Here is an 11,595-nt window from a genome sequence, read left to right as displayed (position 1 = left end):
CCACGGCTAATGCATCAATTAATTGCCGAACCGGGGTGATGGACATTGCTTTTGGAAACATGCAAGTCAAACTCCACATCTTTCATGCAACTCAACATCCCTCCAATGAGGATGATTGTTTTCTTGTGGATGTCATTGATGAAGTGGTCGAAGAATCTCTCCCCTTCATTCTAAGCAAAGATCCTCTTAAAACTTGCATGTCCCATTTTGACTTCTCAAACTTTGATGTTGATCAAGCCATTCAAGAAGTCAATTCCTTGCTTGATATTAGTGCTATCATGGATGTACCTCCTTGGAAAATTCCAAAAGAACCACTTCCCCAACTTTCCACCACTCCTCCGGTCCCATCATTGTTATCTCCGCCACAACTTGAGCTTAAGCCACTCCCGGCCCATCTCAAGTATGTGTTCCTTGGTCCAAAGCAAACCCTTCCGGTCATTATTGCCTCAGACCTTCAAAAAGACCAAGAGACCAACCTTTTAGCGGTGCTCCAAGAGCATAAAGAAGCTATTGGTTGGACAGTGGCAGATTTGAAAGGAATTGACCCCTCCATTTGTATGCACCGCATTCATATGGAGGATGACGCAAAGCTTACTAGAGAGGTCCAGCGCCGGTTAAATCCAAATATGAAGGAAGTGGTCATGAAAGAGGTGATCAAATTGCTAGATGCGGGAATCATCTATCCTATCTCTGATAGCAAGTGGGTGAGCCCCACACAAGTTGTCCCCAAGAAATCTGGGCTCACCGTTGTTGAAAATTCAGCGGGTGAGCTCGTGCCACAACGAACCACCACCGGGTGGCGTGTGTGCATTGACTATCGGAAACTCAATTCATCAACTAGGAAGGATCATTTCCCACTCCCATTTATTGATCAAATCCTAGAAAGGTTAGCCGGCCAAAGCTTCTATTGTTTTCTTGATGGTTATTCCGGCTATAACCAAGTGGCAATCGCCCCCCAAGATCAAGAGAAAAAAACATTCACATGTCCCTTTGGTACTTTTGACTATCGACGCATGCCTTTTGGTCTATGCAATGCACCGTCAACGTTCCAAAGGTGCATGATGTCCATATTCTCCGATATGGTTGAAAGGTTCTTGGAAGTTTTCATGGACGATTTTTCCGTATTTGGCTCCTCCTTTGACTCGTGTCTCAAAAATTTATCTCTTGTGCTCCAAAGATGCAAAGAGACGAATCTTATTCTAAGTTGGGAGAAAAGCCACTTCATGGTCCAAGAAGGCATTGTTTTAGGACATGTCATTTCTAAGCGGGGAATCGAGGTAGACAAGGCAAAAGTTGAGTTAATCTCTAATCTTCCTCCTCCGAATTCCGTCCGTCAAATCCGTTCTTTTCTTGGCCATGCCGGATTCTATCGTCGCTTCATCAAAGATTTTAGCAAAATCTCACGGCCCTTGTGTAATCTCTTAGCCAAGGAAGTTCCGTTCAATTTTGATGACGCTTGCATGGAAGCTTTCATCAAACTTCGCATTCTCCTTTCCTCTGCCCCAATCATGAAACCCCCTAATTGGTCTCTTCCCTTTGAGATCATGTGTGATGCATCCGACTATGCATTAGGGGCGGTTTTGGGCCAACGTGTGGATAAACTTCCGCATGTCATTTATTATGCTAGCAAAACTCTCTGCGATGCCCAATTGAACTACACCACCACTGAAAAAGAATTGCTAGCTGTGGTGTACGCCTTGGATAAATTTCGCTCTTATCTTCTTGGCTCCAAGGTCATCGTCTTTTCAGATCATACCGCTCTTAGGCATTTGTTAGCGAAAAAAGAGACAAAACCCCGTTTAATTCGATGGATCCTCTTACTTCAAGAGTTTGACATTGACATCCGGGACAAAAAAGGGACCGACAATGTTGTCGCCGATCATCTCTCTCGCTTACTTATTGAGAAATCTTCAGAATTCGCAGCCATCCGTGATTCCTTTCCGGATGAGCAACTTCTTCAAGTTTCACATTCTACTCTTCCATGGTTTACGGATATTGTCAATTATCTTGCGGTTGGCAAAATTCCAGCCCATTGGTCCAAACAAGAGAGGGACCGGTTTTTCTCCCAAGTCAAGCATTTCTTTTGGGAAGATCCGGAACTATTCAAGTATTGCCCGGACCAAATCATCCGGCGATGTATTCCTGAAACCGAGGCCACAAGCATTTTAAATTTTTGCCATACTCTTGCTTGTGGAGGCCATTTCAGTGCCAAAAAGACCGCTAACAAAGTCCTTCAAAGCGGATTCTTTTGGCCTACCTTGTTCCGGGATGCATACAATTTTTGCAAATCGTGTGAACGATATCAAAAACTTGGATCCATGTCCCGAAGAGACATGATGCCCCTCACCAACATTTTAATTGTTGAAATTTTTGATGTGTGGGGGATTGACTTCATGGGACCATTTCCATCTTCTTATGGCTATGAGTACATCCTTGTAGCGGTGGATTATGTGTCTAAATGGGTTGAAGCCGAGGCTACCAAAACCGATGATCATAAAGTCGTGATCCATTTCATTCAGTCTCACATCTTTAGTCGTTTTGGTACGCCCCGAGCAATCATTAGTGATGGCGGATCTCATTTCTGAAATTGTTATCTAAAATCCGTCCTTGCTAAGTATTCCGTCATTCATAAGGTTGCTACACCTTACCACCCTCAAACGAGTGGTCAAGTAGAGATTTCTAACCGGGAGATTAAGCACATTTTGGAAAAAATGGTTAGACCGGACCGCAAAGATTGGTCAGTAAGGCTAAACGATGCGCTTTGGGCTTACCGGACAGCTTATAAGACACCCATTGGCATGTCACCATATCAACTTGTCTTTGGCAAAGCATGTCATCTCCTGATAGAATTAGAGCATCGTGCTTATTGGGCCATAAAAAGGTTCAATTTTGATCTCAAACAAGCCGGCTCTAATCGTGCGTTGCAATTAAATGAACTTGAGGAATTGCGTAATGACGCGTATGAAAGCGCAAAAATTTACAAGGCAAAAACTAAAGCTTTTCATGACAAACACATCGTCAAGAAGTCTTTCGCCCCGGGACAAAAGGTCTGGCTTTTCAATTCCCGCTTGAAACTCTTTCCCGGTAAACTCCGGTCAAGATGGGATGGTCCATACATTGTCACTACCGTCTTTCCTCATGGAGCAATCGAACTTCATGATCCTGCAAGTGGATCACTCTTCAAGGTAAATGGCCAACGGCTTAAGCCTTGCATTGACGGCACAATCCTAACCCGAAAAGTTGAGGAAGTCCTCTTGACGGATCCAATTTATGAGGATTAGTGCCTGCTCTAGCTTTGTCTAGCTATCGACATTAAATTTAGCAACTCAAGGGAAGAAATTCTTTCAATTTCCAAGCTTCCTTCTCTTTGCAATTGCTCGTGCCTTGCAAATTTTCTGGGAAACGGTGTAGAAATGCCAAAATTTAACTTTCTCTGGAACTATCTTAAGTTGTGTTCCACATTTTTAGACTGGCTTCTTAGACCTTCTCAACTCTTGTTTTCATTCCCGGAAGTTTCCGGCTCTATCAGGCAAGTTTCTCGGACTTCCGACATGGCACTCACATGCATAGCCTCTCATCTTCAATGCATTGTTGAAATGTTCTTAAACTCATCCATGCATTGTGTGAAGTGCAAAGTTTGAAAATTTTTCCAATTTGATCAATGCATTAGCAAGATGTTGCAAAGTTTGACAAATTATCCATCCATGCATTGGATTGGAATAATGTGCCAAGTTTCAAATTTTCCATGCATGGCTTGAATTTAGGACTGACATGCAAATTTTCAAATATTCTCTATGCTTGAAATATTCATTTTTGAGAATTCCATCCATTTTGCATCATGTTGCAATGTTTTAAGCTTCAAATTTTCTTTTTTGAAAAATTCCATCCATTTTGCATCATGTTGCAATGTATCAAGCTTGGAAAGTTTTCCATTGACATATCAAAAAAAAAAGGGGGGGGGGGGGGGGGGGGAATTTCATTCATTGAAAATTTTTCTTCCATTTTCATGCGTAGGAATTTCATTGCAGCCATGAGCTCATAGTTTTTCATGCATGCATGCAGCCATGATAGTTTATTTTTCATTCCATTATCATGCATGCATCAGAATGACAACATTTAAAAAAAAAAAAACAAAAACAAATTTTTTTTTTTTTTTTTTTTCGTTCATGTCAACTTATTATTTTTATTATTGTTAATAATAAGAATAATAACGCAAAATTTTTAAGGTTCCAGTTCAAAGTTTTCTTGCATGTATTGCATTCATGCATCATGATACCTGCATTCAGCTCTCAGTGCATGCATTGCCTTCATGCATGCATGCAAATTCCATGTAGCAATTCTTGCATGCCTTAACACCCTGCATGCATCGGACTCAATGTTACATGGCATGCCACTGTCGTCATTTGCTCACTGGCATGCTCACTGTCCCTCCATGGTTCAATGGTTTCAAGAATCAGCTTCATCCTCATGCCCAAGCCCCGATTACTCAAGCTCACCCTTTGCTCTCATTTCAGTCCCACCAGCCGAGCCCATAGCCTTATTTTCGAGCACTCTCACTCCCTCTTCCGAGTGCTCGAACTCCCCATACAAACCACCCGAGCCTACTGTCTCCATGTCGAGCACTCGACCTCCCCCTTGCGAGTGCTCGAAGCACCTCAACCCAACACCTCCACTTCGAAGCAAACCCAATGCCTTCAATTCGAGTGCTCGTCGGCTCATTTTGAGCACTCGAATCTACTTCCTCACTCCTCATAAACCCATCAACCATCTCAGCAACCACTCCATGCACCAACCCTCCATCACCTCGCACACACAGAACCATGCACCCATGCATGCATCAACTTAAACCTCAACTCCTATCTCTCTCCTCAACTCAACTCAACCATCCCTCATCCCTCCTCAACCATCCACCACCCAACCATCTTCACCATTCACTGAACCACCAACCTTACCACCTTTCTTCCTCCTCTCAACCAACACAACCCATCCCCAAGACATGCATGCAAGCTCCATGCATGCATGCAACTTCAGCATCAAACCCCACCATGAAACCAGCCACCAACAAACCTCTCTCTCTCGGCAACTTCGAGCTCCATCAACTATCTCTCTCACAACCAAACCCAACCTCACCACCAAAATCCTCTCTCTCCAACAGTATCACCACCATGCTCACAACAACCCCCTCTCGGCATCTCTGCAGACCAACTTCTACAACCCACCAACCTGCATCCATCTTACGGCTTATCTCCATGCAAACCCCAACCAACCTCCTCACCAACCCAGCCTCAATCATTCTTGACCACCAACTTCCAAACCCACCACCTCATGCATGCCTCCTTGCCCAGCCACCTCACCACCATCATCAAACCCTGCAACCTTCATGCATCCACACTCCATGCTTGCCCCCAACAACCAATTAACCCCCACTTCACACACCACCACCTCTCATGCCACAGCAAACCTCACTGCTAAGACTTCGAGCACTCGAAGTCCCATTTCGAGTGCTCGAAGTATAGAGCACCTTGCCCCATCCTCAACCGAGGCCACTGCCCCAATTTCGAGCACTCGAAGACACCCTACGAGTGCTCGAACCAAGCTTCCCTCTCTCTTTTAAAACCACACAACCTCTCTCTCTCGACCCAAGCTCCCTCCTCTCCTTTTAACCCCCAGCCCTCCTCTATTTCACCCACACCAACTCACCCAAACCTCACCGCTCTCTCTCTCTAAGCCCTCACCACCTCTATCAACCATCACCACATTTCCTCTCTCATCCATACTCTCTCCAACCACCCCCTCACCCCCACCTCTCCTCACCTCCCCCTACAACCACCACCTTTCTCTCCCCCATGCAATTCACCCTACTCACCCACTTATCCCTCATCCACAACCACCACCCATCATCTCCCCTCCCTCTTCCTACCATTCTTCTTACTCTAGGATAGAGTGTAATTCAGGTCAGTCTCTTCTACCTTTGTTTTTCCTGCCTTTGTTCATTCATTATGATTTTACAAGGAGGATGGGCTTGCAATGTTGGTGTTTTGTTGTGTTGATGGTTTGTTGATACTAGCTCTATGCTAGAGCTTCGTTGCTTGTAAAAATTTTTGGGTTTGCTCCTCCATCCCACTCACTTTCACCTTCTCCTTTTTGTGGTACACGCCAGGTGCTCGTTGAAAGTCCTCAACCAAGTCCACCTCTCTAAATGTCTCGTGCCGGTTCTTCTCGCCCTACTCGACCCTCTTCGGGTGCCCGTGCTGTCAATCGTGAGCGACCACGTGATCCTTGGGATCGCAAACACCTCAACTACGAACTCTCATTTCCGCTCACGGATGCCTTTGACATTCTACCCACTACTTCGTGGGCTGTCGCCGAATTGACTAACCAACGTCTGCAGCACAATTGCGCACCCCTTGCCAGGGTTGCCTACCCCCGTGTAGTGCGCCTCTTCTATCAGAATCTCTAATGCCCTGAAGAGCCACCCATTTCTCTCACTACATCCATTGATGGCACCACCTATGCTTTCACTATGACTGACATCATTCAGGTTTCTGGTTGCCCCATTGAGTGCCCCGATGACATTGTCAATCGTGAGAATCTTCCTTTATATGAGGAGTCGGATACATTAACTGTGGAGCAGATTGCCGCTGCCATTTACACTGTTGACGATCCTACTAGGCCCTGGTCTTTTATCCGAAAAACCAATCTTCCGGAACGCCTGTGGTTCATTGACACTGTCTTCAAGCACAATGTCTACCCTTTGGTGCATAGCACCGAGCGTCGGGGCCTCCTTTTGTAAGCCTTATATGCCATGGACCAAGGCCAATGGTTCCCCATCCCAGAGCTCATTTGGACCACATTTATGAAGTTTTGGCATGATGCTCATAATGCACGGGTTCCGCGAGTTGAAAATCAGAAATTGCCTTTGCCATTTTTCATCACTCGGCTCCTTCAGCACAAGGGTTTCATTGTTCCTCCCCATGAACCAAAAGGCGAAAAGATTAAAATTTTTACCCAGCGCCGGTGAATCAATGTTCTTAGCCATTCTAGTACTCCTCAGCCTGCTGCCCCCCTGTTCATCCACGCTCCACCTCCTCCTCCTTCTGAGGATGCTTCCACCGCAGCAGCCGCTGCAAGGGTAGAGCCTCCGGTCGACTCTCACCAGGACCAGGCTTTCATCCGGGCTAGCTTTGCCGGTATTCATGAGCGACTGGATTGTTTTGAGAATTCTTTGTCCGCGTACACTCGGACTCTGTGTGAGACTTCTTCACGTGCTGAAGAAGATCGTCGTCTTGCTGCTGAAGACCGTCGTGTCGCCACTGAGGAACGTCGTTTGGCCTCCACTGAACGGCGTAAGACTCAATCTCTCCTCCATTCCATCCTCGCCCATTTACCCTCTGGACCGTAGCTTGTTGCGAGTGTTGGACCTTCTCTTTGTGTTTCATATGTACCTATTTCTCTTGTATCTTCTGTTTTCCTTTTGAACTGTAAGAATTTGCTATGTATAGGTTGCTCTAGTAGACATGATCCCTGTACAGCTCTTTTTGTAATCATATAAACTCATTTTGCAATGTAAATTATTTCTGTTCTGTTAACTTTCGGTACATTCTTTTTCTATATTTATGCTTGTGCTATTAATGCTGTTTGTGGTTGTTTCTTTTTGTTCTTCATGATGCTCTCTAGGTTGCGCAGTCCAATTCAAGTTTGGGGGTTGTTATCTCAAGATGCCGTTTCTTCCCCCTGGGTATTGTCGTTCCTTTTTATACTCGTTGTCTTTTTTTTGTCTCTAACTTACATCCATGTCCCACATTGAGGACACTGTGTAGTTTAAGTTTGGGGGTGCATCAAAGCATTCTTGGCATAGTTTCGGTATCATATTTTTGTAAAGCAATGATAGTGTAACTTGGAACTTGTCAGAGACAAAGCATATGTTTAATACCTTGTGTATAGAAGCAATTGAGAAATTTTTGAAAATAAAGAAATTCAAATTTGAAGTGATCATGCAAATACAATGTAGTCTGTATAAATGCCTCAATTAGATTCTTGCTGGATTTACACTCTTATAAGCTTCACAATGCACAGATGCACATTGGAAACTTAACTGTGAGGCATGCAACTTGATTGACCTTGACCTTAGCATAGTTAATCTGATTTGATGAACCTGATAAATGGATACCTTTGGCATGTTTCTATTAAAAAAATAAAAAAATAAAATAAAATAAAATAAAATAAATAAATAAATAAATTTGACCAGTTGACGTTCGTAGCCTTTCCAACTCGAGCTATTAAGCCCTAGGAATGTCTCTACACTTAGCACCCTAAAGTCGTCTGGTTTGGGAGTTGTTGGCCTAACGCTTGCTACAAGGGTTGGTTAGAAAGCTTAAGGGACTTAAACATTGCACGGTCATTCAAAAAAAAAAAAATTTGTAATAAACATGGTTCGTTGGAGTTCGTAGCCTTTCCAACTTGAGCTATTAAGCCCTAGGAGTGTCTCTACACTTAACACCCTAAAGCCGTCTGGTTTGGGAGTTGTTGGCCTAACGCTTGCTACATAGGTTGGTTAGAAAGCTTAAGGGACTTCAGCATTGCACAACCATTCTATGTGTCGCTTATGAGTTGAAATAAATTGTCAACAAGCAACAAAAGTTGTCTTGTAAATAAAATCATACCTTAGGGACCTCATTTAAAGGGGAATTCAATGATTTGAAAACTTGCGTTGTGGAATTGGAAAAGAAAGTAAAAGCCACATGTTGAGAATCCAATTCACTTTCACTGGAGTTTGAGTTATTTCCATTTAAGAGATGACAATTGAATTATTTATATGGACTATGATGTTGATGCATGCATGTTGAAATGGTTGTTCCCAATTTTTGTATCAATGCTTCATATATGCAAGGTAGTCTTCCCAATGATCCCGTCTCCAGCTCCTTATCTGTTTCAAGTTGTATTTGAGCTATGTTTATGTTTATCTTTGCCATGGTGAATATTTTTGTAATTGTATTCCCATGTTTTTATTCCATTGAGCTTTGCATTTTGGTTTTGCTAAGGGACTAGCAAAATGTAAGTTTGGGGGTGTGATAAGCGCTGAATACTGTATATTCAAGCGCCCTAAATTACATTAACAAAGTCCAGTTATTAATTATTTTATGTAGATTAACTCCATTTGCATGTTTTTATGCATTTTCAGGTTAAAGTGCAAAAAGGAAGCAAAAATGATGCCTTGTGGAATTTTGAACAAAAAGGATGCCATTTCTGAATTTCTGGCAGCAGTGATCCTGACTTTTGTCGCCATTTTCGACCTAGTAAACTCAAGAACTGGACTTCCATCATAACATGAAAGATTTAGATCTCTGAATCAGCTTTCCAAATCTTCAAGCGGTTCATCATTCGGAGTTCGTAGCAGAGAGTTATGATCTTCGTAACAGAGGTGCGCAGAACTGCCTGGCAGCACTGAAGTACTGCCTTTCTCCCCATTTTCGACCAACCAGACTTGAGAATTGGGTCTTCATCAAAACATGAAGTTTTTAAAGCACTGAATCAGATCTCCAAATCTTCAAACAGATCATCATTCGGAGTTTGGGGCACAAAGTTATAGTAGTTTTACCAAAGTAGGTCAGCGCTGAGCAAGAAGAGCATGTTGCACATTGCACTAATTTAGAGTGCTCGAGACCACTTTTCGAGTGCTCAAAAATCAGGCAGATTGCACTCAGAAATGGCTCAATTTCAGCCACTTGCACATTGGTTTCCTCAATGCCATCTTCCTTCTTTATGAAGTGGTTGGAGGTGTTCCTTGGAGGAGAGAGAGGGTTTTGTTGGAGAATAAAAAGCTACCAAAGGCCACACATTTCCTATCCTACATTTTCTACAAGGTAGAGGAGAGAGAAGAGAGCAAGGAAAGAGAGTTCTTCAAGCTAACAAAGGGAAGCTCAAAAATTAGAGATGGAGTTCAAGCTTCTTCTTCATTCTAAGGCTCCAATGGGTAACTAACTCTTCTTCTAGGGGGTGATGAAGCCTCCCTTGTAAGCATACACTAGTTTTGTTCTTAATTTGGGGAATGAAGTATGTATGTGGTATTTTTCATAAGCTAGAGCTCTACACATGTTGTAATGGATCTTAAATTCTATTAATGATTATATTGAGTTTTATCATCTTGTTTTAGGTTATATTCTCTCATGATTTTATAGCTTGCATCTTCATAGTGGGAATGGAGATGAGTTTATGAAATGGTTTTCTTGGCATGTCTTGTGAAGGTTTTGATAGTCCATTCCTAGGAACGATGAACCATACTACACCCCTAGTTTAATGTAATTAAGTAGATGGTTCATACCAACCGTGGATGGATTATACTTAGTCTTTGATTACATGTGCATTTACCATATAAAGTAAGGGATTTGATAGGCCATTCCTAGGGGATTATACTTAGATGGTTTATACTTAGCTCTTGATTGTATGAACTTCTTGGAGATAGTGTAGTTATCATGCATCTCTACATATCATGGTCATTTACATAAGTAGCTCCCCAAGTTAATTGCAAGTTAGCATGTTTATGAGGTGTGTGGTGGATTCATTTCCCTAGTCCTCTCCACCTAAGTTTCACTCCTTTTAATCTCCTTCCATTTATTATTTTATGCATCTTTACATTTCTAGCTTAGTGACAAACCAATCAACAACTCTTTATTACACCTTATCACTCTAAAATGACTCTAGACACTTAGGTTGCCATAGATTAGCGCAGTCCCAGTGGTTCGACTTACCCGACCAATAGCCCTATTTTACAATGATTCGTGCTATTGCGAAGGTTGATGTATAGTTGATCAACCGATCACAAGACGGGCACTGAACCTCCCTAATGAACTCTGCCTCCAGCAGCATGTCAATTTCAACAGTTATGATTTGATTGTGCTCTGAGGTGAACCTCCTCTGCTTCTGTCTTACAGATTTGACGTTTGGATCTACATTGAGAAAATGGCAAGATACTGAGGGATCAATTCCTAGCATATCTTAATGGTTCCAGGCAAACACATCTGCATTCTAAGACAGGAAATCAACTAACTATTGTTTCTCTTCCTTTACAAGCCCTGACCCTACTCTTGTGGTTCTGTCTGCCTCAGAGGGTCAATCTGCACATCAATGAGGGGTTCTTCAGTAAGAACCGAAGGCTCTTCCTCCTCCCCAATCTCTTTGGGTAGAGGCCCCTATAATTGCTATCTTGGACTATCAGATCGGACGGGAGCTTTTCCCTTCCCAGCAGCCTTCAGGGTTATAGAATAGCACTCCTTAGCTGTAACCTGGTCATCATGGATATCAATCACCTTGCTCTTATTTGGGCTCAAACATCTCATCACTTGATGCAAAGTTGATGGGACACCCTGGACCCTGTGAATCCATTCTCTTCCCACCAAGAGATTATAGGATGGATGGATCTTGACAACCACAAAGCTTTTAATTAATTCTTTTTCAGCAGCTCGTACCGGTAATTTAACCATACTGATAGGATCCACTCACTTCCTATCGAATCCTAACAGTAGATTTCCAGTGGGTTTGAGCTTTTTTGGCTTGAACTCAAGTCAGTCAAATGTAACCATTGGCATGACATTTGCG

This window comes from Cornus florida, unplaced genomic scaffold, assembly GCF_030987335.1.
Source record: "Cornus florida cultivar Cherokee Brave unplaced genomic scaffold, ASM3098733v1 CherokeeBrave_3.0.0_Hap2_Chr11, whole genome shotgun sequence".
NCBI classification, from domain to species: domain Eukaryota; kingdom Viridiplantae; phylum Streptophyta; class Magnoliopsida; order Cornales; family Cornaceae; genus Cornus; species Cornus florida.
This window is presented reverse-complemented; position numbering follows the sequence as displayed.